Genomic DNA, 27,055 nt, shown 5'->3' with positions numbered 1-27,055 from the left:
CAAAGGGATCTTCAAATTCAAATTACATTACCATTACAGGGTGTCAACTAACAAGTATGACCAAGAGTTCTTAATAAGAATCTTAATCCAAGAATCAAAATTTCTAAGATGGGCCTCAGAAGCCACCTAGTCCAACCCATACCTCAAAAAGAATAGCATCCCTGAAAAGCAGTCATCTAGCCTTTATGCAAAGACTTCCACTGAGTGGAAATTCACTATCTCCTGAGGTAATCCATACCACTTCTGTATTGTTCTAATTGTTAAGTCGTTTTTTGTTATATCAAGGAGTGAGAACCAAAATCAAGACTTTAAATTCCAGGCTGAGAAGTCGGTATTTTATCCAAGTGCTAAACCACTGAAAATTTTCTTTGTGTGGAAGATAACGGTGGGTAAGGACATGGTCAGAGCTATGTTTTAAGAATATCAATTTGGAGGGCAGCTAGGTGGTGCAGTGAATGGAGCACCAGCCCTGGAGTCAAGAGGACCTGAGTTCAAATCTGGCCTCAGAAACTTAACAATTACTAGCCATGTGACCTTGGGCAAGTCACCCCAATTGCCCCTCCAAAAAGCAAAAAAAAAAAAGAATATCAATTTGGCATCTATGTTAAGAATGGCAATATTTCAATGTTCACAGAGATCCATGAATTCAATATGGTTACTTCTTCAACCAGCAGAGATGTGAAACTTGTTTACAACTTCTCTCCAATGTGATTTCTGCATATGCTTTCTCTAAATATTCCAAATTACAAATAAATTATCACTGGTAATATGCTGTTACCTACTTAGGGCTGCTATGTGCCTTTCCACTGCTTTGGGTCACCTACAATTTTAATATATTATAATAAACAAATATAAATACATCTGTGGTTCTTTAGTTCCCACATAACACAGATTTTGGATGCCCCATTCATTTCAGGATGCTCACTTGACACAACAGACTAAGTTTTGTAGTCCCTGCTGAATTTCTAAGTATTCAAGTCAGAATAATGAGAGTGAAAGCACCAACTAAGCATTATGACAAAAGATGAAGGGCTATCTTTCTTCCTGCCAGAAAGTCATTGTAAGTATAAGAAGTTAAAGTCTCTGGGCCTCTATGCTTCACTTCTCTTATTCTATTTAAAAACAAAAAACAAAAAGGTTTAGGTATACATCAAATAATAATGTTTTAGTACACCCACATTTTAACAAAATAATCCTATCACAGCTTCAGCAGCAAAGTACAACATATGAGGGGGGTAGAGTGGATCACATCTAAGGTCATTTTCTAGGTTCCAAATTATGATTTCTAGTGTTTCATCACTTTTTTTTTTTGCTTTTCGTAGGGGCAATTGGGGTTAAGTGACTTGCCCAAGGTCACACAGCTATTAAGTGTTAAGTGTCTGAGACCAGATTTGAACTCAGGTCTCCTGACTCCAGGGCCAGTGCTCTATTCACTACGCCATCTAACCATCCCCCTATTTCATTGCTTTTTAATGTGACTGCTAACTGCTTAGCACCTAAAAAAACTTCAACAACCTCAATGGGCAGGATGGGGAGAAACAAAGCAATATGAATGCCTTAAACTGTTTTTTTTTTCTTTTAAATGAGATGTCCACAATGCCAGCCCATAAAGGAGAAATTCATCTCTTATCCTCACTACTAGCAACTAGGAAAGAGTTGTCAGTGTAAACATGTATGAAATGTACAATGGGGCTACAAAGCAGGGTATAAATACCCACTCATATCACACAAAATATGTGTGTGGTATGTATATCTGTACGTTACACATATGTATATGTGTGTGTGTATTCCTTTTCATGGGGCATATCAATACTATTCACTCTCTGAGACTTGTTTATCCATTGAAACTTGCTTTTACCCTGGCACATCTATGTTCCCAGAAGCAAACTATACCTACATGGTTCAAGCTCAGGGTGCTAAGGGGTAACCTTGTTGAGGGTAATACACTTCTACTCACCACTCTAGTTTTTGAGCCCCCATCCAATCTCTATAACATATACCACTCTCAATAATGGTACTTGTATATCTTTGAGGAAGCGAGGTGGTACACTATAGAGAGTGCCAATCCTGGAATCAGGAAGACCTAAGTTCAAATCTGGCCTGTGACCCTGGGAAAGTTGTTTAAGCTCTGTTTACCTAAATTTTCTCAGCTATAAAATGGGGGTGATAGTAAGAGCACCTACCTCCCAGAGTTGTTGCAAGGATCATGAAATAACTGGAAAGTGCTTAGCACAGTGCCTGACACATAGGCAAGTACTATATAAATGTTAGATATTGTTACTATAACAATATAACCAAAGAATAAATTATTGATATATGTTAAAAGCAAATGTATAAATAAAACATATACATATTAACACAATATAAACACATATAAACACAATACACATATTAATCTGGATCACACTGTCCCACCAATGCACAGAAAATTTATGGTAAAGAGTGAACATACATTTACAGGAACCCAGCAGAGAAACACATGAGGAAGGTATGCTCATGTGCCTAGGGTAACTTAGAAATCTAGTCCGAAGGATTCAATGTCATTATTCCATTCAGGAACATCAGTACCATATGAAATTGCTTCTCTGGTCACTGAATGACCATTGATCTTCACTACTCTTCAATTAAGGAAATCCTCTTATCTTCTCTATTCTAACATAGTATTTGCAGGCTCTTAATTAGCCATCACCCTTAAGGCATTTAAAGGGTTTTATGGCATTTAAAAAGGGTTACCTCTTAAGGAGAACAGCCATTCTCTTTTAAGATAAAGAACTGCCCAGCTCATCCAACTTGCTGTCTCTGAACTCAACTGACCGAACCAGCCAGTTATACATTCACCCAGATGCTACACTGGCCAATCACAAAGGACCTCAAAGCGGCGCAACTCAGGGTGGATTTTTGAAGACAGCTGTAGGATATTGCAGCCGAAGCAACGCCCTCTCTGCTTTTCCAGCAGAAGCCAGAGATGGCAGCAGAGAGCAACATGCTCTTACGAGAAGCTTTACCTTTCTCCAACTCTAGGTGGATCTGACGAACAAGAGTTACCACTGAACTTAACCCCAACTGCCCTCCAAAAAGAAGGAAAAAAAAAAGAGTTACCACTGAAACAATTTTCCAATAAAGTCAATTATGTCTCTAACCAATCAGGAATCGTGCGGCTGAAATCTTCTATCAGTTGACTGTTCCTAATTGTCACAGACCCAACAGGGCAGCTTTTCAGCTAGGCGCCTAGGTCAAACTCCTCTGTCACCTTGCTTGTTTAATCCAATTCTTTCCTATCAATCTCAATGGCTTAAATGAGAACTTCCTAACTCTTGGTGATTCATTTTTCGATTAAAAAGTCACAATGCCCTAAATTTCATCAATCAAATTGATAGTCCTTTTTAAATTCTACCTCAGTTTCTAAACCTCTGAACGATTTCTCTCTCTCTTTTTAAACTTTACCCTCTTTAGCACAAGTATCTAATTTTCTGATGACATTGCAAAGTGGAAAATACTAGCAACATCATGGTCAAATTCCAGATTTTCCAGGTCAAAGAAAAAATACTACAAGCAGTCAGAAAAGAAGAATTCAAATACCAAGGAGATATGATCAGGATCATGCAAGATATAGTAAGTACCAATATTAAGAAACAGTTAGCTTAGAATACCATATTACATAAGGTTAAAGATAATTTACCCAGAAAAACAGAGTATAATCTTATTGGGGTGGGAGGAGGGATAGGCAGGGAGGGAAATGGACCTTTAATGAAAAAAATATATATTTCTAAGTATTCCTATGAAAAGAGTGGAGCTACATAGATACTTCAAAGCAGAAATCCAGGAGTCAAAGAGAAACATATAAAGGTAAACATGAGCATGCAATTACAAAGCACTAAACAAAGGTAAACTATATACATTTTAACATGAGGAATTGGCAGTCCTTCTAGTGATGACTCCCCTCAGAGTCTTATCATGGGGGAGAGCTTAGAGGGAGTCTAATTATATAAAGAGCATGACAGTGGTTTTATTATGTTTTGATATTAAGAAAAGACAGGGAATACACTGGAGGGGAGAAGAAGGAAAAAGGGTGAGAAAAATTATTTCACATAATTTGGATATGCAAGTAGGAGAATAAACAAACAAGGAAGAAAAGGTGGGAAGAATGGATGATACTTGAACCTTATTCTCATCTGAAATGGTCAAAAGAAGGAAGAACACATAACATGCCACTCAATAGGAAAACAGGAAGGAAAGGGAAGAAGGGAGAAGGGGAATAAGAGGAAAAGTAGATTAAGGGAGGGATTGTTCCTAGGTAAAACAAACTCTAAGGAGGATGGATACTGAAGAAGGATTTAAAAGAAAAGAAGGAAAGGATAAGAACTTATAATATGATACAGAGTGAGGGAAATGGAAGAGGGACAGAGAAGCTGACAAAGACTTCACCAAAACTAGCATACTAGTCCTGAGCATACTCCCCTCACATCACTCTGCTCTTAATAAAGAAGAGGCAAGAAATGAATGAAAATAAACATGTGAGAGAACAGGATTGAGGGAAAACATGGGCTAACAATAATTGCTGTGAATATCAATGGAATGGATTCACCCATAAAACAAATGAGAACAGAATGAATTAAAAAGCAGAATCCAAAAATATGTTGTTTACAAGGAACACATGTAATAGAAGAAACATAAATATTCACATGTAGTTCAAACAAGAGATTAGAGGAAAATCTATTATGCCTCATCTTAAGTAAAAAAAAGTAAAGGGTAGCAATCATAATCTCAGGCTTATTGTTATTCAGTTGTTTTCAGTTGTGTCCAACTCTTTGTGACCCCACTGGGGTTTTCTTGGCAAAGACATTGGGGTTTGCCATTTCTTTCTCTAGCTCATTTGACAGATGAGGAAACTGAGGCAAACAGGATTAAGTGATTCACCCAGGGTCACACAGCTAATAAGTGTCTGAGTCTAGACTTGAACTCAGAAAGATGAGTCTTCCTGACTCCAGGCATGGTACTCTATCCACCATGTCATCTACCTGCCCTAGCAGACTAGGGAATAGCAAAAACAGATTTAACTAAGAGATAAGCAGAGATAATACATTTTGGTTAAAAGTATCACAAACAGTGAATTATTATCAATAGTAAATGCATACATACCAAATTCCTGAATAATTAAAGGAAAATTTAAATGAGTTTCAGAGTGAAATAAACAATAAAACTATGAAAGTGGGGGAACTCAATATATTCTTTTCAGATCTAGAGAAATCTAACTAAAAAATAAACACAGTATATTATTAAGACCCTGAAAAGAATATTCAAAAAAATAGATATGATAGACCTCTGGAGATTTTTTAATGAGAATAGAAAGGTATGTGTGTTTTCATGGTATTTTGCCAATGCTGACCATATGTTATGGCATAAAAACTTCATAAACATGTAGAAATGCATAAAAACAACTTTTATAGACCACAAGACAATGAAAAATTATATTCAATAAAGGGCATTGAAGAAACAATTAACACTTTAAGAATGAGTAAGTTAAAGAAAAAACATAGAAATAAGTAACAATTTCATTAATGGTAATGACCACAATGAGACAATATACCAATATTTTAGGGATGCAGAAAAAAAGTAGTCCTTAGGAACAACTTTTATCTTAAATACTTTCATCAATAAAAAACAATGAGAATCAAAGAATGGGGCAGGCAACTAAAAAAATAAACCTAGAAAACCAAAAAATTTAAATCCCCCAATTACCTATCAAAATAATAACAATCCTGAGAATTAAAAAAGAGATGGATAAAATTGAAAGTAAAAAAATCTATTAAATTAATAATACTAGGCGCTATTCTAAAAAGATGAAAGAGATAAATAATTAACTAATTTGACTTAAAAAAGAAAATCAAATTACCAGTATCAAAAATGAAAGAGGTGAATTCAAAATGAAGAAGAAATAAATTATTAGCAACTATTTATCCAATTATATGCCAATAAAACTAATTATCAAAAGGAAATGGATGATTTTTTTTTTTTTTTTGCTTTTTGGAAGGCAATTGGGATGGTGACTTCCCAAGGTCACACAGCTACTTTTTGTTTTAAGTGTCTGAGGCTGGATTTGAACTCAGGTCCTCCTGACTCCAGGTCTGGTGCTCTATTCACTGTGCCACCTAGCCGCCCTGGATGAATATTTTTTAAAAATACAACATGGTGGTGGAGTCAAGATGGTGGAGTAGAAACGCAGAAACATGACCTCTGAGTGGTTCCAGCTTCCACCTTCCCCAATCAATGTAAAAAGGGGACTCTGAACAAACTTTGGAGCTGCAGAACCCATAAAATGACACAGAAAAGCTAACCTCCTGCTGAGGACAGCCCGGCAGGCCAGCAGGAATTGGCCATCACAGTGCTCTTGGAGCAGAGCCCAGGCCTGCCATGAGCTGGAGCTTTTAGCCCCACGGTGGGTCTGACCAGCCACTGTGGAAGGACTCCAGATCAGCAGCAGCTGTGGCCATTTCCAGAATTATCAACACATAGATGCGAAGAACAAAGTGAGAGGTCAGTGCAGTCTGGACTTTGGGACCCAGTAAGTGGGAGTGTGTGGCTTTTGCCCCAGGGCAAGAAGCCACTGAGAAGCCCAGCACAGCCAGCCCGTACCACATGGTAGCTTCAGCTCCTGGCCTGCAGAGAGTAGGGGGACCAAGCACCAGTCTGAGGGGTAATCACTCTTGCTTTAACCTGCTTGGATCTGGATTGCAGTCTAGGGTGGAGGTCCTGGGGTGCGTGACCAGCTTGCCAGAGCATATGAAGGCCTCAGAGAGGGCACCCATCTAATACCTCCAGCAGCTGAGAAAACCCCAATATTTGTGATGAAAGCTTCCCTGTCTGGTGGCAGAGTCCTACTGTGGCAAAAAGCCCAGGGTCAAGTGACTGAGGGGCAACATGACCAGGCAAAGTAAACAAAGCAGACAGAAGATGCCAACATTAGACTCCTATTTTGGGGACAAAAAGGAGCAAAGCATGGAACAGGAGGAAGACAGTGAAGTCAGAACTCCTGCACCAAAAGCTTCAAAGGAAAATACGAGCTGGTTACAAGCCATAGAGGACCTTAAGAAGCAGATAAGAGAAGTGGAGGAAAAATTGGGAAGAGAAATGAGAATTATGCAAAAAAATTATGAAAATGAGAGTCAACAACCTGACTGAGGAAAATAACACCTTAAAAACAGACTAACTCAAATGGCAAAGGAGACTCAAAAAGGCAATGAGGAGAAGAATGCCTTAAAAAGCCGAATTTGCCAGATGGAAAAAGAATCTCAAAAGCTCACTGAGGAGAATCATACCTTCAGAATTAGATTGGAGCAAATGGAAGCTAATGACTTTATGAGAAATCAAGATGCTGTTAAACAGATCCAAACAAATGAAAGAATAGAAGGCAATGTGAAATATCTCATGGGAAAAACCACTGACCTGGAAAAAAGAACCAGGAGAGGGAATTTAAAAATTATGGGACTACCTGAAAGCCATGATCAAAGTAAGAACCTAGAAATCATCCTCCAGGAAGTTCTCAAAGAAAACTGCCCTGATATTTTGGAACCAGAGGGCAAGATAGAGGTTGAACGAATCCACTGATCATCTCCTGAAAAAAGATCCCAAAAAGAAAACTCCTAGGAATATTATAGCCAGGTTCGGGAATTCCCAGATTAAGGAGAGAATATTACAAGCAGCCAGGAAGAAACAATTTGAATACTGTGGAAACACAATCAGAATAACCCAGGATCTGGCAGCTTCTACACTGAGGGATCAAAAGCCTTGGAATATGATATTCTGGAAGTCAAAGGAGCTGGGATTAAAACCAAGAGTCACCTACATAGCAAAACTGAGTATCATGTTTCAGGGGAAAATATGGTCATCCAGTGGAATAGAGGACTTTCAAGCATTCTTGCTGAAAAAACCAGAGTTGAATAGAAAATATGACATTCAGATACAAGAAGCATGAGAAGGTAAACAGGGAAAAGAAATCATAAGGAACTTATCAAAGTTGAACTATTAACATTCCTACATGGAAAAACAATAATTGTAACTTATGAAACTTTTCTCAGTGTGAAAATAGTTGAAGGGAATAGAAATATATATATATATATATATATGTCTATATATGAGGGCATATGGGTATATGAATACATATATGAATGTGTGTATATATGTTTAGAGGTATACATAGAGGGCACAGGACCAATTTAACAGGAAGGGATGATACTTAAAAGGTGAAATTAAGAGGTGAGAGAAGAATATAATGAGAAGAGATGGGGAGAGACAGAATGGGGTAAACTATCTCCTATAGAAGAGGCAAGGGAAAATGGTTATAATGGAGGGGAAGAATAAGAAGGCAAAAGGGAATGGGTCAACCTTATTCCCATTGAATTTGGCTTGGAGAGGGAATGAAATACACACTAAATAGGGTATCTCACCCTCCAGGAGAGCAGGGGGGAAGGAGATGAGAGGGGGGATGATGGAAGGGAGGGCAGGCTTGGGGGGAGGAAAGTTGGAAGCACCCACTTTTGAAAAGGGACAGGATCCAAGTAGAGAATAGAACAAGTGGGAGGTGGGATAGGAGGGAGGGAAATATAGTCAGTCTTTTGCAATATATCTACTATGTTATTGTTTTGCATTAGCCACACATGTACAACCTATACTGAACTGCTTATCTTCCCAGTAAGGGTGGGTGACAAGGGAGGAAGGGAATGAATCTGGAATTCAAAGTTTTAAAATCAAATGTTTAAATATATATATGTACGTACACACACACACACTATTATTAATACTATTTTACATGTAGTTGGGAAATGAGATATACAGGCACTGGGGCATAGAGATCCACAATGCTCTACTGGAAAAGTCGAAAGGGGTATGAGAGAAAATATGGGAGAGAGCAGATTGGAGGAGGGGATATCCTGTGGGACTGCTATTTTGGGGCGGTGGGTAGGGGAAAAATGGGGAGAAAATTTGTAACTCAAAATCTGGCAGAAATGAATGATGTAAATCAGAAAAAAAAATAAAATTCATTTTGAATTTTAAAAAATTTTTTAAAAATTAAAAAAAATAAAAATACAACATGCCTAGATTAATGGAACAAGAAACAAGGGATTTAAGTGACCCAATCTTAGGGAGAGAAAAAATTCAACAAGGCATAAGTGAATTCCCAAATTAAAAAAAAAAACATATATGCAGGGCCAGATAGATTTACAAGTGGATTCTATCAAGCATTTAAATAATTAATTCCAGTACTCCAAATACCATTTGAAAAATAGGGAAAGAAGGGATACTATGAAATTCCTCATTTGTTACCAAGAGAAATAAAACTATCCCTACTGAATATCAATTCGAAGATTTTTTCTAATTAATAGTAATTAGCAATTACAGTCAATCATCAACATTTGTGCATTTAAGTTTCATGACTTCAAGCATTCTTAATTCATAACCTCATCTTCACTTTTACATTGGCAGTCACATGGCTATGCACAGCAAAAAAAAATTAGAAGTCCAATGGGCACAATTTTGAGAAGTGACATATCCCATTCTGCACTTCACTGCTCACCAAACCATTGTAGAATAAAGAACTCCCCATTCATTTGCCGCATATTTTCACAAGCGAGAAAATGAAGGTGTTAGATAAACTTCATGCTGGAATGTCTGCAAACCATTGTAGACTGCAAGTTTGGTGATTATAATATATCAATGTTTTATTATATCTGCAAAAAGAAGTAAAGTATTTATGGTACTGTAGATTTCCTGTATTATGTAAGGTGAATATTGTCTGAAATCAATGTGTTTTATTGAGATGTTAACACAAAATGTCTCGAAATTCTAGGGAATTACTATCAAGAAAATGTGTTTTTCATGTTAGCAATTTTATTTTGTTATTTGCATTTTATGGGTTATTTCCTGGTTACTTTGTTAGGAAAAGTATATATTATCAGAATTAATGTTTTATTATAAAGAACTGTATGTAGAAAACTGTATTTTCAGCAATCTCTGAGAAAGATTAGTTTTTGGTGCAGGAGCCTAATCTCCTATTTCCCATAGATTCAACCTATCAACATTTGTGTTTTTTACTTTCATGCCATTTTCTAGAAACTTCATCCTCCACAAAAGTTGAGGACTGACTGTATATAGTGCCTACTACATTTCAGCTCTGTGCTAAGCACGTTAAAGAAATATTATATTATCTGATTTGATCCTTACAACAACCCTGGGAGGTAGGTACTACTATTATGCTCATTTTACAGTTGAGGAAACTAAGCCAGAGGTTAAATGATTTGCTTAAGGTCATACCACTACTAAGTATTTAAGACAAAATTTGAATTCAGGTCTTCCTAATAACTTCAGGCCCAGTGTTCTATCCACTACTTGGCTACCTAGATTTTTAGCCTAAAATTTTAGCAAGGTAACGACAATAACATCAAATAAATTATACAATGTGACAAAGCTAGATTTTATACCAGGAATGCAGATCTGGTTCAATATTAGGAAAACTATAAATATAACTTACATATTAATAGCAAGAACAAAAATCACATCATCATATCATTAGATAAATTTTGACAAGATACAATACCCTGATAAAAATACTAGAAAATATAGAAATAAATGGATATTCCCTTAATATGTTAAGCAGTATCTATCTAAACCCAAAAGTCAGCATAATCTGTAATGGGAATAAACTAGAGACCTTTTCAGTAAGATAATGGAAATTTAATAATTAATAAATGTGACACTTAATAATAGATTTAATAATTACTTTGATAAATTACATTTTAATTTAAATAATTAAATTAAACCTTAATCTTAAATTCTATGATGATTTGGCAGAGAAGAAACAAGTGCCTTCAGAATTTTGGTGTCTTTAAAGGGTATTGAGGCAGTCAAATTAGAAAAATGAAGGTCCTAGGGGTGGACTAGTTCTATTCTAAGGGTTTTAAGAGGGTAAAGGAAAAAAGAAAGGATAAGAGAAATACACTAGTGCTGAAAGGGTGAATAAGAGGGTGAAACTTACTATTTCTCATAATTAGGGTGCATGAAAAGATTATAGAAACATGATTAGAAGAAGTGAGGGGCACAGGCATCACACGAACCTCACTCTAATCTGAACCAAACAAAGGTAGGCTGAATACATGGAAGCTTACATTACACACAAAGAGTTATGTATAAAAATACATCAAATTCAACAGGGAAATGAAGAGAGAGGACAACATGGAGGGGGGAGCAGTCACAAGCAAAATAAACTTCCTAACCTTGGAAAGGAGATGAAAGAGAAGAAAAGAAAAGAGGAGAGGAGAGGAGAAGAGCCTATAAATTGTGGTTGCATTTTTTTTCAGTCATGTATGACTCTTCATGACCTCTTGTGGGGTTTACTTGGCAAAGATACTGGAGTGGTTTGCCATTTCCCTCTCCAGCTCATTTCACAGATGAGGAAACTGTGGGAAACAAGGTTAAGTGACTTGTCCAGGGTCACATAGTAGTTAAGTGTCTGAGTCCAGATTTAAGCTCATAAAGATGAGTCTTCCTGACTCCAGGCGAAGCACTCTACCCACTGCACCACCTGCTGTAGGAGCTCCCAATCTAATGGAGAATAAGCACATGTAGGAAGTTTCAGTTGTAAGCCAAAGGGCCCATGGTCCTTAGGGTGCAGCAGCAAAACAGATGCATCTTTTTTAGTAAGAAAAATCATGATCAGTTTCTGATGTTGAACCATTTGACAGTAACAAGGATTTTAGTGGCAATAGCTTACTTTTCTAGGTCTTCAGCAGCTGCCAGGCATCATCTTCACAGGGGATGGTTTTCCAGACAATGACTTCAAGTGTGGGGATGGAAGTAAGATTCACTGTCTGGAGGGTGCTACCACTCCCAGGGCCCTTGAGCTTCTCAGCCAACTGATCAGCAGCTAAGATTGGAAGGATAGCATGTATGTTCTAGCTCCCTCTACCACAGCCAGGCTGGTACTTCTGCTCTTTGGAGTTTCATGGAGTAATTCTGAGGTCGGAGTGTCTCTCTTCTCTATCACCATTGGCTCAAGTCCCAACTGACTATATTCCACCCATTGTTAGGAGATAGTGAGTAGCACCCCAATTTCATTTAACCACAATATCAATTAGCTTTTACTTTAGGATATTTAGTTCAAAGCTATAGCAATAATAAAAATATACTCCCCCAAAAAAACCATGAGCGCAAGCACATTCTCCCCTATACCACCTTAATCTCTGAAGGAATAGGCTTCAGAACTTGGATCAATTCATATATAACCATGGTCCCACCAGGGTCATGTCTGAATGTGGCATGACTGCCACATGAGCCTGCACTTCAACTACAATTGACGAGGCTCTCAATTACTGCTCCCAAAGATCAATCTTTGCTCCCAAGGGCACTGATGCTTCTACATGGGCTGTCAAACCTAGGGACTCTGTAATGTCAGGATGCCAAGGAACCATCCAGACTTTTTGAACCCACAAAGCAGCACTCCCACCACTAGATGCTGTTAGTAGAGGAATCATCAAGATCCCCCAAGAGCAAGTGAGATAAAAGTAACTGAGGAGCACAAGCCTTTCTGAATGTCTCTGAAGCCCATCATATAGTTTCCAGAAGCAGTTACTAATGCTTACTTATGCTTCATAGTCCCTCCAAGATACTTCCTTTACATGCCATCTCCATTTTCCCAGAGGCAAACACTCCTAGGTTCCTCTGTGTGGAGAGTCTGTATCAGCCAAGCAAACTGATGGGGTCTGCACATGTCCCTGATACTGATACTATCATGGTGAGGAAGATGGGCCCTTTCTTCGAAGTGATTAGCCTCCATCCCCCAGTAACAGCTGTGAGGAACAGGCAGGAAGAAGTGCCAGTAGTCTGGAAGATATTGCTATTCTCAACATTCTTGGGGTCAGAGTCCTTGGCTATCTCCATCAAGGTCTGAGAAGAGGTGGTGATGGAGGTACTAGGAGCTGTTTGATATGTCTGGCACATGAGTCCTCCTTTCTCTCCCCAAGGATGCCATGCTGCTTCAGCTAGAGATATGAAGGACTTAAAGTGCAAAAAGAGATAAATGTTTTTAGACAGAGTCATTATGTAAATTTGTTTAGTTTAATTTTACTTATTTGTTACAAGAGATTTTTCTTCTCTGATTTTAAAGAAGGAAAGGGTGGGGGAAGAGATTAATAATAGTGATCTCAAAAAGTGGGTCACTGAAACATTTTTGAATGCACAAAAAAGAACAAAAGAAAGTTCAAGGGGAACAATTATAAAAGTAATGTGTTGAATTTAATATGTAATTTTTAAAGAAAGAAGTATCAAATGGATATTCATGATTTCATATGCAATCCTTTTTATGTTCTGTGTATATGGAAATACTATTTTTATGTTTAAATTCTGAATAAAAATAAAATTATATTTTAAAATATCAGGCTTAATTTAAGAAAAAACAGACTGGATTGTCTAGTACTTCATATGATGACAAAATAAATTGAGGAATAGCTAAAAAAAAGTCGTGGTATGTGAATGTAATGAAATACTGAAATACTGAATCTTAAGAAATGACAAATACAAACAATTCAGATAAGCATGTGTAAGATTTACATGAATCCGTGCAGGCTGAAATAAGCCCAACTAGGAAAACGATATACACAATGGCCACATCAATGTAAACAGAAAGGACAAAAAAACTGCACTATATATAATTATAATGACCAAGTTGGGCCCCAATGAATCAATCAACAAGCATTTATTAAGCTCCTACTAGGTATCAGGCACTGAGCTAGGTTCTGGGATACAAATACAAAGAATTCCTACTCTTGAAGAGTTCATATTCCATGAGGAGAAATGACATTTAGAATGCATACAAACAAATTCAAGGTAGTTAAGAGGAGGGATTACTAGCAGTTGACAGGAATCAGGAAAGGCTTCATGTAGAAAGGTACATAAATTGCTTTTTGGAGGAAGAGAGGAATATGAGGGAAAGGTCAGAAAAAACACTCTAGATTTGAAGGATATCCAGTAAAAAGGCATGAAGAGGGAAAATGGAGGACCATGTTTGAGAAAGAATAATAAGGCCAGTTTGACTGGCATGTACCATTCTGGAAAGGGAGAAATGTATAAGTATTTTTTTTTAAGCAATTGGGGTTAAGTAACTTGCTCAAGGTTACACGGCCAGTTATTTCTGGGTGTGGTGCTGAGTATCTGAGCCCGGATTTGATCCAGGTCATCCCAACACTGGAGCCGGTGCTCTTACTTGCTGAGCCAGCTGGCTGCCCCAAGTATTTTTTTTTAATAGCCTTAAGAGAAGAGTTGCAAAAATACGGCTCTCCACTTCATTACTGAGGGGAGTGGAGGGGGACAGTAATGTACATAGAATATTATATATGGACACACACAGTCAATGTATTTGTTAGTTTTGTTCAACTACTTTTTTCTCTTTGTTTTTAAATTTTTGTTAAAAGGAATGGCTTGCTGGGTGGCAGAGGAAGATATATGCAGATATGAATGTGATATAAAAAGAATTACCAATAAAAATTATATAACATGTTTTTTAAAACCTGAAAATTGTGTAATTATAATGAACAAGTTTGGCTCCTGACCATGAGTTGAGAAAAATATACTTCCCTGCCTTCCTTGAAGAGAAGTAGGGGACTATGGGAACAAAGCATTACATATACTGTCAGAAATGGTTAATGTGTTGTTCTTGCTGAAATGGCTTTTTTCTCTCTTTTTTAGTATTCATTAAAAATAGAAGACTTGCTGTGTAGCAAAATTGGGGAGGAATATATCCCAAATGAATGTGAAACAAAAACAAAAGGTATTACTAAAAAATATAATTTTTAAAAATACAGATAGGTCCCAATTAGTGCTAATAATGGTCATGAGACAGATAATGGATTTTATTTTGCACTATCTGAAGTTATAATTTTGTGAAATATGGAAGTTGTTTCCAGGTCAATGGGATGTAAATTTGAATAATAAAGCTACTTCATGGGACTCATTATTCATGCTAATCAAGATCTAACTGTAGAGCTATACAGTCCAGTGGGTGATATCTTGATTTTACTAGATTAAAGGCTGAGATTTAAAGTCATACCAAACCCTTCCATTGGGCTATATATGTCCCAAGAAGTAATGGATGGCCACCGATCAATCTGGGGCCTTGACTTTACTACCCCCTAGTAACTTAGATGTCCCCAGCCCCAGTAAAACAATTATATTCCCTTCCCTGACAGTGTAACCCCACACTGCTGATTTCAAAGAAAAATATGCTTAACTTTAGCTGATGAAGGAATGGTTTAGTGACTCCAGACCCAGCACTCTATCCACTGCACCACCTAGTTGCCCCAAATGAGGGTGGTAAAGGGCCAGAAGACTTTAAATGTCTCTTCTATCATGAAATCTGTGACTCTACAACAATGAAGGTGGTGCAGCAATTATTTGTATTTTTATCCCATTTTTCAGCGGTATATTTTAATATTTATAACAAATTCTTGATTTTTTTAAAAAATAAAACACTAGCTAAGATTATCTGCATAGATTGTTTTATGAAAAGTGTGTGGGTAATCTTTTTCATTGTTTTTTTGTTTGTTTGTTTGTTTGTTTTAATGGACCACTGTTACAGAAAATTTGGAAACACACCTAGTGGTTTGGAGCCATATTACCTGGAATCAGATTGTGACTCTCCTACTTATTACCTTTGTGAACTAAAACAAGTCCCTTTACCACTTTGTACGCCAGTTTCCTCACCTACAAAATGAGAGGATAGGGCTAAATGACTGCAAAAATTCCTTTTGGCTCTTGGATTATGATAAATCAGTATTCTTCACCCTTTTAATGTCATGAACCCCTCTGGCTATCAATAAAACCTATGGTCCCTTCTCAGAATATTTTTAAATATGTAGAATAAAATACAAAGAATTACAAAGAGAGCCAATTATACTGAAATACAGTTCCCAAAATAGGGGGAAAAACAAGTTCAACTGAAGAACCCCTGCTTTGAAGTACTATTCAGACGCCCTCCATCCCCACATTAGTAACCTCTTAGACTTTATGTGGCACTGGCTTACAGTTCTCTAGCACTGCGTATTATTGTGGGTTCTGATTCTATGTACATGCGTCTCTGTGTGTGTGTGTGTGTGTGTGTTTCTTATCCCTCTACTAAACTGCAAAGACAGTCCCTCTCTTTTCCTCTTCACTTATCTACCTCATCCTGAGCACTGTGGGCACGTAACACATCTTATTATGTAATCATCATATGACAGTCACTAAAAACAGACTTAAAACTAAGTGAAATGAAAATTTAATTGAAATTTGTAATAAATGAAACTTTTACTTTTACTCTTAAAAGTAAGCAAAAGGAGGCAAGAATTGTGGGTTCTAACTATGAGTCACTAAGTAGCTACATTGTTCTTGGGTACGTCACTTTCCTTCTCCAGACCTTGAAAGTTAGGACTAAATGACCACATTCTACAATTTCCTCAACTGAGGCAGAGATCTAGGGAATCTTGTCAATACTCAATTTCTGAATCAAACAATCATATTGGCTATTATTTTAGCACATGCTGAGAGGATTGTAGCTGTTTATATACTCTGCCTAGCCTCAATTTCAGATCTTGCCAGCCATGTATATCAGATGCCTGGTTATAACTGCTTGCGGAATTTAAAATGGGGTATAGATTTCAGCTTAAAATAAGAGTATATACAGCTAGAACCAAACACCTAAAAACAAAGGTCTTTCTTTAAGTTGCTTATTTTTTTAAATTATTTTATTTTCAAGTTAGTTTCATCCATATCTTTGTACTAAAATATTATATATCAATAGTTATGTTTTCATAGCGTCAACACTTGGTGTTAAAGATGCAAGTTTTTATAACAGTATAATAATCATACTACATCTTGAATTTACATAGAATTTTCTTAACTGCCTCTGCTCTGCCTCCAAAATCCAGGTCTTCTACCAAAATTATCACTTTTATTCTCAGTGTCCTAGTCAGTGAATAAATCATAGGATTTGAAGTTAGCAAACCCAATTTTGAATTATTGTCTGTCCACTTCCTACCTATATGAATTTGGGATTCAGTTTCTTTATCTGTACAATAAGGAGCTTGAACTAGATCTCTGAAGAACCTTCCAGCTAGAAATCCCATTATTTCCAGAACATTATGTTATAGGTGGGGAAACTAAGGCAAGGGATTTGATTGGTTACTAGCAAAGCCAGGACTAGAATTCAATTCTCTCACTGACCCATTGTATGGGGCTGTTTTTAATACAGCCCCCATTGTATTCTGTGTATGGGACCAAGGGTATTTATTTGGCATATGTAAAAATAGATTTGTAACTTAAATCTAAAAAAGATGATCAAAGTGGGAGTCAACAACAAGCTCCAGGACACTCCTAGATTAGGCTGCAGATCAGCTCATCACCCATTTTTAAGCCAGCTTGGGCTAGTGACTGAAATAGTTGATAAAGACCTTCATCAAAGAGCAAATACAGCCTCAAGATGAGTAAGAGGGTGTCTGAAACACTGAATGGTATAATAAAAGTTAAAATAGCTTCAAATTATTTCCATTCCAGTCAATGATGGTCTATCTGGTACATGGATATTAAAAAAACAAAATAACCATCTTATATTCCTCCTTGTTGAATTTAGCTTTCATTAAGGGAGGTTTGGTAGGAATAGACTCTGGGTACAATCCAGTGACTGGAGAATCAAGTTTTCATTAGGGCTAATGGAAACTCTACAAGTTTATGAAAATATTTGTGGGTACATATGTTTTATTTCTAAAATGCAAGTTTGTATTATTTGTTCTATGTACCAGTTTGTACCTCTATTGTCCAGTTATGTCCTACATTAATTATTTTTGTATATGCCTTATGTATTCTACTAGACTGTAAGCTCCATAAGGAAGTTTATCTACTATGTCTTTCTGACTTTTGCATCCCCAACAGCACTTAGCATAGAGTTTTGTCCATAGTGGAATTAAGTAAAGCTTGATCTACTAAATTTTTGGTTTTAACATTCCAAGTATTCTGTTTTAAACTAATCTACCATTTCTATCTCAATAGCAGGTACATAATCCATAAACTTACTTAAAATGGTGGGTTTTTATATTAATAATAGTTATATAAAATAGTCATTGCAAGTATGCAAAAAAAACTTCAGATCAATAAATTACATTATTTTTGTTAACAAAAATATTAAAAGTAACTCTTCCCTGAATACTTCACTTTTCAATGTTAAAAGAAAGAGGAACAACAGAAAGCCTTCAGGGTGATTGAAAACAGGGTATGTGTTTTCTGTCCATTAAGAGATCATAGGGGCAGCCAGGTAGCACAGCAAGTAAGAGCACTGGCTCCAGTGTCAGGAAGACCGGGGGATCGAATCCTGGGCTCAGACACTTAGCACCCACCCAGAAACACCTGGCCATGTAACCCTGAGCAAGTTACTTAACCCCGATTGCTTTAAAAAAAATTTTTTTTAAGAGATCATAACTGCATGTTCATTGAGGACCTTGGACTAGAAAGAGACAGGGTAATGCTAAATTTCTACTTGGCAAGAGGGCAAAATTTGGAAGGTTACCTTGAAGGAGCATCTACTGCCAAGGTGTAGAAAGACAAGCCCGTGATTAGAGGGACCTAGGAAAGGTAGAGTTGATCAGAAACATCGAAGAGCACTTTGCTGAATCATGATGGGGGAAATCTGGCAGACCAGAGCTAAAAGGATCAATGACTAATTCCATAAACAGGTTATGTTCCTTTCTTTACAAACCCTGAAAAACACAGCATAGTGTTAATCATATGGGTCTAAAATTCAGGAGATCTAGTTTTTAGTACTGACTCTAACACTGACTCCTAGCATGACCTTGGGCAAATCACCTTTTCCCTCTGGGTCGCAGTTTTCTCCTCTGTAAAATGAAGAGACTGGAGCTGAGGTCAATTCCTAGATTCTAAATATAGGGACTAATCAGCCCAAACCCAATATGAAAATATATTTTTTAAAAATAAACAATAAATCATAACATAGCTCATCCATCTCCTTTCTTTTCTCAAAGACCTTTTTAGGACTTTTCAAGTATTAAGTCAAAATTCTCTAAAGTCCTAGGACATGGTAAATATGATATGGCTGCCTGGGAGACAACAGCACATGTGAGTGTTAATGGCATCTGAAGACTTAAGGAAAAAAAATAAGTCACACTTGCAAGATTCAGACCTATAATTTTGGAAATTTCCTAGGGAAAAAAAGGAAATTTTCTGTTGTTCCTATATGTGAACAGCACCTGCTCAAAGCACAATATAGATCAATGCACAATAAATACTGATGACAATACAAATGTATATTGTTAATGCTTTTACTGCCTCACAAGCACCTTTCCTATCAAGGGAAAATTTTAAGACTCTCTAGCATACCATGTTCTACATTAAACATATAATCATTGATGAATTTTTTCATAAGTAAATAATACTATCCTTTGTGTAAACTAAATCATAATAATCTGATTCTCCAAAATAATCATTTGAACTGAAAATTCTCAAATTTCAGAAAAAGGATAATCTATTTTTTTCTAACATTACTATACATATCTTTCAATTAAGGAATTAGGAGTTAAGGAATTATGTCAGGAGTGATGCTCTTTGTAAATAACAGAAAAGGCATTTATCTGCTCATTTTTTTTTATTTAATTTATAGAGAGGGAATAAGCATTTATATAGTACCTACAATATGCCAGATACTATATTAAGCACTTTACAAATATTATCTCATTTGATTCTCACAACGAACAGAGATGCTATTATTATCATTCCCATTTTACAATTGAGGAAACTGAAGTAAACAAAGGTTAAGTAACTTACCCAGAGTCATACAGTTAATGACACCTTTATAGATGCATGACCATATACCTAAAAGTCTTTAAGTGGTGAGAGATAAATGCTACTGTATTTGATAAAGGTGACTAAATATTTTACATGTTTTGTCATACAGTTCTAGGATGTTAGTATTAGAAACAACTTGGTTCCATCAATTTTACAGAAGGCAAACTAAGGACAAAAGAGATGGCAAAGCTTGTCTTAGGTCACACAGCTAATAAATGGGAAAACCAGCTCTCAAACCCAGATCTCAGGATTCCCAGCTCAGGATTCTTTCCTTTAAAATTCACTTAAAGGAATTATTTTGTTTGGATTTAATTTTCAGGAAAGATACTCATTTCTTATATTTGACAAACTCCAGCATCACCTAAATTTTTTGGTGCAACAATTCATCTACTCAAAAGGCCATTTCTGATAATACAGCTTCAAAATAAAATCTCCCAAACCCTTCTGCCTCATTACACAATAGATTGTCTTCTCACACCAGTTCTAACAGCTAGCAATAAACTTAGGAAAGCTCTAAGAATTATGTGAAGGAACTTTAACATTTAGCCAAGAGAAGAGAAGACTGAGGAGGAGGAGTGTTGTCTTTAAATATTTGAAGGGTCAACGTGTAGAAAACCGACAAGGTTTGTTTTCTGGTTCTTAGTGAGCTGATCTTTGGCCAGTAGGTGGAAACTCCAGAGCAACACATTTTGGTTCAACTTAAGGATAGGATTCCTAATAATTAGAATTGTACAAAATGGGAATGAATTACTTTGAAAGGTAGTTAGTTCATTGTCACTAGAAGTCTTCAGACTGCATATGGCCATTTCTTAAGAATGTTATAGAAGGGAATCATGATTTGATTTGAGGTTGGGCTAAATGACTTTTTAGTCATTTACAAAATAAAACTGTATGATTATCCTTCAGAATATATTTTTATTCATTAAAGTAGGTCCTTAGCAAGGTTTTACTATTATTATTTTAATGACTATATTTGCCTTAAAGCAATAAATTCACATTGTGACATCTATGCATATGCATGCATATAGAAAAGTATCTATAAGGGTACTGCCCCTTCCAAAAAATATTTAGAATATCTCAACAGCACATGGTAGTTTTCCAATTTGGGACATTGTGATTTGTGTTGTCCTCAATAGATGATTGGTTTAATCAAGAGAAAATCAAGTGTGAAGGAAGAGTCTTCATTAAATGACAATTCAGGGACATCCTTAACGAAATGCAATATGAAGTAGAAAAGAAGCATGAAAATTGTTTTTGGAGGGGAAAATCCAGTCCATACATACCACCAAGTCTGCTGCTTCTACCTCCAAACATAACAGAAAACTCCAGGAAGCAATGTGAATTATACAGTGTGGTCTTACTGTTTAAGACAAATTGTTCAACTCTCCCCTTCTTGCCTATAAATTGCATTAGCATCAATGTATACCACCACTGCCCCTACTGATATGCTGTCAGCAAGAGGGCAAAGTTTTCTCATAAACCACCAGGGGATTTTGCAAGACCAGAAGAGATGAGAGGAAAGAGAGGAATCAGTGAATATGACTGCATTTTTAACTGGGAAGACTTTAAACAGGAGTTATTGATTGGCTGTGCACTAATCCAAATTAAATAACATATTTTCCCTTTTATTCCCTCCCCAAATAACAATGGTGAACCTAAACATAACCAGTTACATTTCCCCTGTAAAATAATGATTCTTTTAGAATTTCTCTTTCCTGGTTCTGTTCTGTTCTGACCACCCATCATGCAAGCGCACACATCTGCACAGCACTAACATCTCTGCCACAGCTTCAGAGATCAAATTCACACACCCGATTAAAAATCCAACTTCTTAATTAAAGCAAACATTTCCCAGCCTTCTCACCAGTGGGAACTGCAGAAGAGAAATATTGGGTTTCCCGTATAGAGAACACAATCATACATCCGAGACCCAGTCAACTTTGATGAAGTAAAATGGAAATTCCCCTCTATTTTGTCATATGTTTCTTTATGTGAACCAAGCATTAGCCTCTTTCCCCTTATTCTGAAATACAGATTACTCTACTTTGCTCTCTGCGAAAATTTTCTACATTCTAACGCTAAATATGGTCTTCACCCATTACAGCTGTAAAACTTAGCAATAATTCTCCACATTAAATGTACAAAACTATATATATAATGGATGGGCCCTCACAGTCTTTGCTGTGACTGGCAACAAAAATCAGATTAAATAAGATATTGCAGAATGAGAGTCCTTTTCCAGCTCCAAACAGGCAAGGTGTACTGGTGGCAGGTAGGATGATAAAATAGGTTCTACTTATATTTTCTTCCTTTGGGACTCCAGACCAGCCACCTTTGTTTATTTTTCCTTTTTCTTTTATTCTATAAATCCATGGGTCAAACTCAAAGTCCAGCATCATTACAATATTGCTTCTTGACCCTGTTATTAATTTAATTGTACTAAGTTCTTTATTGAGAACTAATCCTTGCAACTAGCCAGGGAAAGGGGGGGGGGGAGAATATTGGATTTGATTGGAAGAGGAGGAAGAAGAGGAGGAAAGAGAAGGAAGAACAGAAGGAAGGAAGGGAGGGAGGGAGGGAGGAAGGAAGGAAGGAAGGAAGGAAGGAAGGAAGGAAGGAAGGAAGGAAGGAAGGAAGGAAGGAAGGAAAGGAAGGAAAGGAAAGGAGAAAGAAAAAGAAAGATTAGAAAAATGGGAAAAAAGCTTAACAGTTTGGCATTATTTCACTTCAAATAACACCCTAAGCTTTTGCTGAAGATCTAAGAATATATAAGAAGACTATATAGTTCAGACCACATCTAGAGACAGAATTTTGAAATCTCCAGCTTAGCAAAAAAAGGTAAGAAAAGAGAAAAACAGAAGCGGCAAAAGAATAAGAGCACACAGAGAGAAACGGTTCTTTTCCCCTGTGGCACCAGTTTAAATACAGTTTAATAACAGTTCTGTGCACCATGTGAAATAAAGCCCCTTACCATGACTAATGAGAATAATGCACTACATTTCATATTACTGACCTCTCTGGGGACTTGAAAAAAGACTCCTAACTGGATAACTACACTTATCTAAATACCAATCCTGTGTGCCAAACAGACAATGAAGGCAAAATTTCCTAAAAACAATCAAGCAAAAACAACTAACCCTCCCCCCCCAAAAAAAAAACCTTATTGTCCCACTAAGAGACTTCAGGAAGCCAGGAATCAAGTTTGCCTCTGTCCTTCCCTCTTTTGAGTAAAGTGACTTAATCCTATCAGATGTTTTGCCCTTCTGAACGCCTGTCTTATGTGCACTTTAAGATGGTATTTAAAATTTTCAAAATTCTTCCAACATGTGTATCCTTGTTCCCCCTAAAACTGGCCCAAACTAATGAGATTTTAAAGCACAGATGTCTAAAATTCTATCTTTCCTAAAGACAAAATTTAGTGCCAGAAAGTACTAAACTTTACTACTGAGGTAATGTTCCTCTTTGGCAAACTCTTAATTTCCTTCCCTGAATTCTAGATACACATCTTAAGCATGTCGTTCAAAGTTAATGGACCCTCGCTACAAACTACTTATTGTTACTTGCATTCTGCCGCTATTCTTATTTGGCAGACCCTTAGGAATACATTCAGAATGTACAAAGCTACAGTTACTTGAAATTACTTATTTCTTTACATGCATTCTACATTTATAATAAGATGTCCACTTTGCCTGTTCTGAAGATAGTGAAGGTATCTCATCTTGCTGTTATTCATATTACTCTGAACATTAGAAAACAAAACTGTGGGGCACAAAGTATTTTCATAATCCACACACATAAAGATAAGGTGACTATCAAATGCAAAACAAACATTTACTATTTTACATGTTTTATTGCTTTTTTATATAAATTATATATTAATTAACATTTTAAAGACCAATAAACATAGAAATACCAATTTATAAAACATTCAGTATTATAACAAATCAACCCCACATATGCTGCTACATTTCACTGATTATATATTTTAGAAAATTTATCCATTTGTTCACTTCATAAAAATACATTTTATAATTTCTATGCTCATTGTGTAGAATGGTATGATGATTTCACTTAGATGGGAATTTTTCAACAAACAACATAATTTTTTTTAATATCAGACATGAACACAAGTCATATAATGGCTTATAGATCAATAAAAAAAATAGGGTTGAATATCAGCAAAAAATATATTCCAAATCATTAGAAAGAAAATATTAGGACTTTCTTACCAGAAGAATCTGTGTAAAATGTCCAGACACATTTACTAGTCATTCCCTTTGTCTGGTATCAAAATAAGTATTTCTTGTCAGTCAAGTCATAAAATTTTAGCTTCTAATTTTCAAAACTTGGACCAGGTCTACCTTGCATATTACTTTGATGACCTTCTGTCAAAATGGTTTGATCACCCATTTAAACTTAGTAAGATGATGCTTTCAATTTCCTTTAACTGATTTTTTCTAAAGTGAAAAGCAATGTCACACTAAAAAGAACTATTATCACTTATAATAATCTTATAAGTGCCTGCAGCCTCCTAATGACTTAATTACTAAAGGAGGATGATAGGGAGAGAGTGGGATAGAGCCAACACTCAAAAGCTTAGAGGATAACAGTAAGAAAACAAAACATACTGGAAAGTAGTAGCCTCTAACACAGGGTTTCTTAACCTGTAGGTCTTTTGATAGATTTCAGGGAAGTCTGTGAATCTGAATAGGAAAAAAAAATTAACATCTCTATTTTCTCTAGAATTTCCTTCAATTGTTAATTTTTTTTAATTTTTCTAAAAGGTAGGGGTCTTTAAGGCTTCATTAGACTATGAAAGGTCCATGATAAACACATACACACACCTTAAGAACTTTTGCTCCAACAAAACAGATAAATGATGATTTTGCATATGTTTTTACAATAAAGCTATGATACTGGTTTCCATTAGTCACATCCCAAACTTTCATTATGTTAGAATTTCACTGCACATGTCTGTAAGGCTACTTTAAATGCTAGTTGAAATTATGAGGCTGCACCCGTATTTTATCAGTCAAACACTACTGGTGAAAGTCGGCAAAGTATGTAGGTGAAAGTATGCCCATAGTCCTTCAAACCAAGATTACTGTATCCATCTTATTGAAGCAGATCAAAATCCCTCACCACAAATGTACTTAATTACTTCACTTTATAAATAGGAGGGGAACAAGTCCCCTTAAAATATTTTAAATATTTATCTATTCTTCTCATTGAGAATTTAACTAAAAACATTAGCTTTACTAACTTTCCTTCAAAATATGTACCAACCCAAAAAGTTGAACTGTTCGCTCTGTGGTGGAATTTAACTCTCTATAAACTTTTTCGAAGATGGCGGTATAAAGAGCGACTAATTATAATATAAAGATGGTGGCTCAGATTGAATTATGCAAACGTTGCTTCAAAATAACCAGATCGAATTTCAGCGCATTAAAGATGGACCTGTAAGGCTTGCCATTTTATGCCTAGTTCCAATGGTATTTGAGCATGTAGAGAGGGGATGACAGGTCCCAAATCATCCTTCTAAAGAAAGATTCTGAAACATAAACATCAGCTCTCACTGACAAAAAGTCATTAGTCCCTGGGCTTTGCACCTGCATTTTGCACCATTATCCAGACCCAAAAGAAGAAAAGTGTTCTTTGATGCCTACAACTAGAATTGCAGGCATCAGGGACCATCTTTGAAAAACTCACTCTTTTTTTTTAAGTGAGACATTCCAAAGATGTGCTTCTTTACGTGAGGAGGAAGGCTTTGGGGTTGGGGGAGAGGGGAAATATTGTACATATGGCAATTAAAATTCAATTTTAAGTGATTAATTTCTTCCAAAACCCTCAGGCTCAAGCTAAATTTCACAGACAAATAGTCATGCATATATGGATTTTATAAAAATAAATGTTTCCCATTTTTTCCAGTTAAAAATAAACAGCACAAAAAGTTTACTAGTTATCATGCTAAAATATTTCAATAAACTATATCGTGAAACATAATTTCACTTTACATGTTGGTTCTACAAGACATTCAAAATTTTTCAATTAACTAGTTTTCAAAAAATTCCACATTATATTGAAATGATTTCCTTGGGATGATTTATGTCTTCACTGAGGGTTAAAATACAAAGTTACATGATCTGTCAAAAACACTTCAGTCATATTTGAAATAACAATTAAGTTTTCAGAAAAATAGAAGCAATTATATAAAAATATTCATTTCCAAAGTCAACAATTGTTGAAAGTTTCCAAGATAGCCAATGAAAGCAAAAAGTGGTTATTAGTGAAATACTAAAGCCAACTTTATTACTATAGAAACTATTTACTTTGCCACTCCAAAAAGAAATCTGGAAGCACTCTGCAGATGTCATGATGTCAAAAAACTTTGGTGACAAACATAAATTTTCCCTGTTCTCTCACTGATCTATATGCCAGTACTCAAAGCAGTGGAATTTAAATTTATTGCCACTTATTCATAATCTCTGAACATTTTTCAACATATTTTAATAAGTTTGTGTAATTCCAAGTGCCAAAACAATTATTAAAAAGAAAAGTCGTCTTGGATGGGACATTAAAACACATTTCCCGTGTATACTCAATATAAAGCTTTATTATATTTTTATATAATAAACAAGTAATAAGCTCTGCTTGTCCTGTTTCTTCCATATACTTCACATTCATACCTTCAAACGTTTCTCAAAGACAATTTTGAATACTTCATTACAGGAAAGAGGCATGTTGTGCACCTCCAACGGAAACACAGAAAGGTATCAAGCCCAGTAGGCCTTAAAACCAATGCCTGAAAAATTCAAACTGAGCAAAAAAAAAAAATCCATTCTCCCTTAGACTTTTTGTCTGCTCTCCTTTCTCAAGTGACCTTTAAAATGTTTTCAACATTTTTTTACATCCACAAACTACCAATTACTTACATTGCAGTAAAATAAGAACCTCAAAATTCACCCCCAAAGTGACTTCGCTCACAATGACTACAAGATGGCATTCGACATAAATGCGAGAAAACAGCTATGTCTGGGCTCCTCTGGTGAAGAGGATCTCCCTAAGAAAGGAGTTTGTCTTTATTTGGGGAAATCAAAGACAAACAAAAAGAATTGCTTATAATCCTCCTCACCCACCATCACCCAATCTCGTTGTTTTGTTCTCTACCTACAATTAAAGGAAT

At 36.1% G+C, this 27,055-nt stretch overlaps 1 protein-coding gene across 1 annotated transcript in view; it reads right to left on the bottom strand.

The window, feature by feature from the left end:
* The window catches only part of RBM20 (RNA binding motif protein 20), a 251,069-nt gene that overhangs the window by 223,026 nt on the left and 988 nt on the right, over positions 1 to 27,055 (bottom strand). The gene's annotated exons all lie outside the window — the stretch shown is intronic.

The sequence above is a fragment of the Petaurus breviceps genome, unplaced genomic scaffold, assembly GCF_028583685.1.
Source record: "Petaurus breviceps papuanus isolate PSGF00001 unplaced genomic scaffold, PetGlider_PUasm1.0 37, whole genome shotgun sequence".
Lineage (NCBI taxonomy): Eukaryota > Metazoa > Chordata > Mammalia > Diprotodontia > Petauridae > Petaurus > Petaurus breviceps.
The sequence above is the reverse complement of the archived record's forward strand: the minus strand, read 5'-3'. Positions and strand labels throughout refer to the sequence as shown.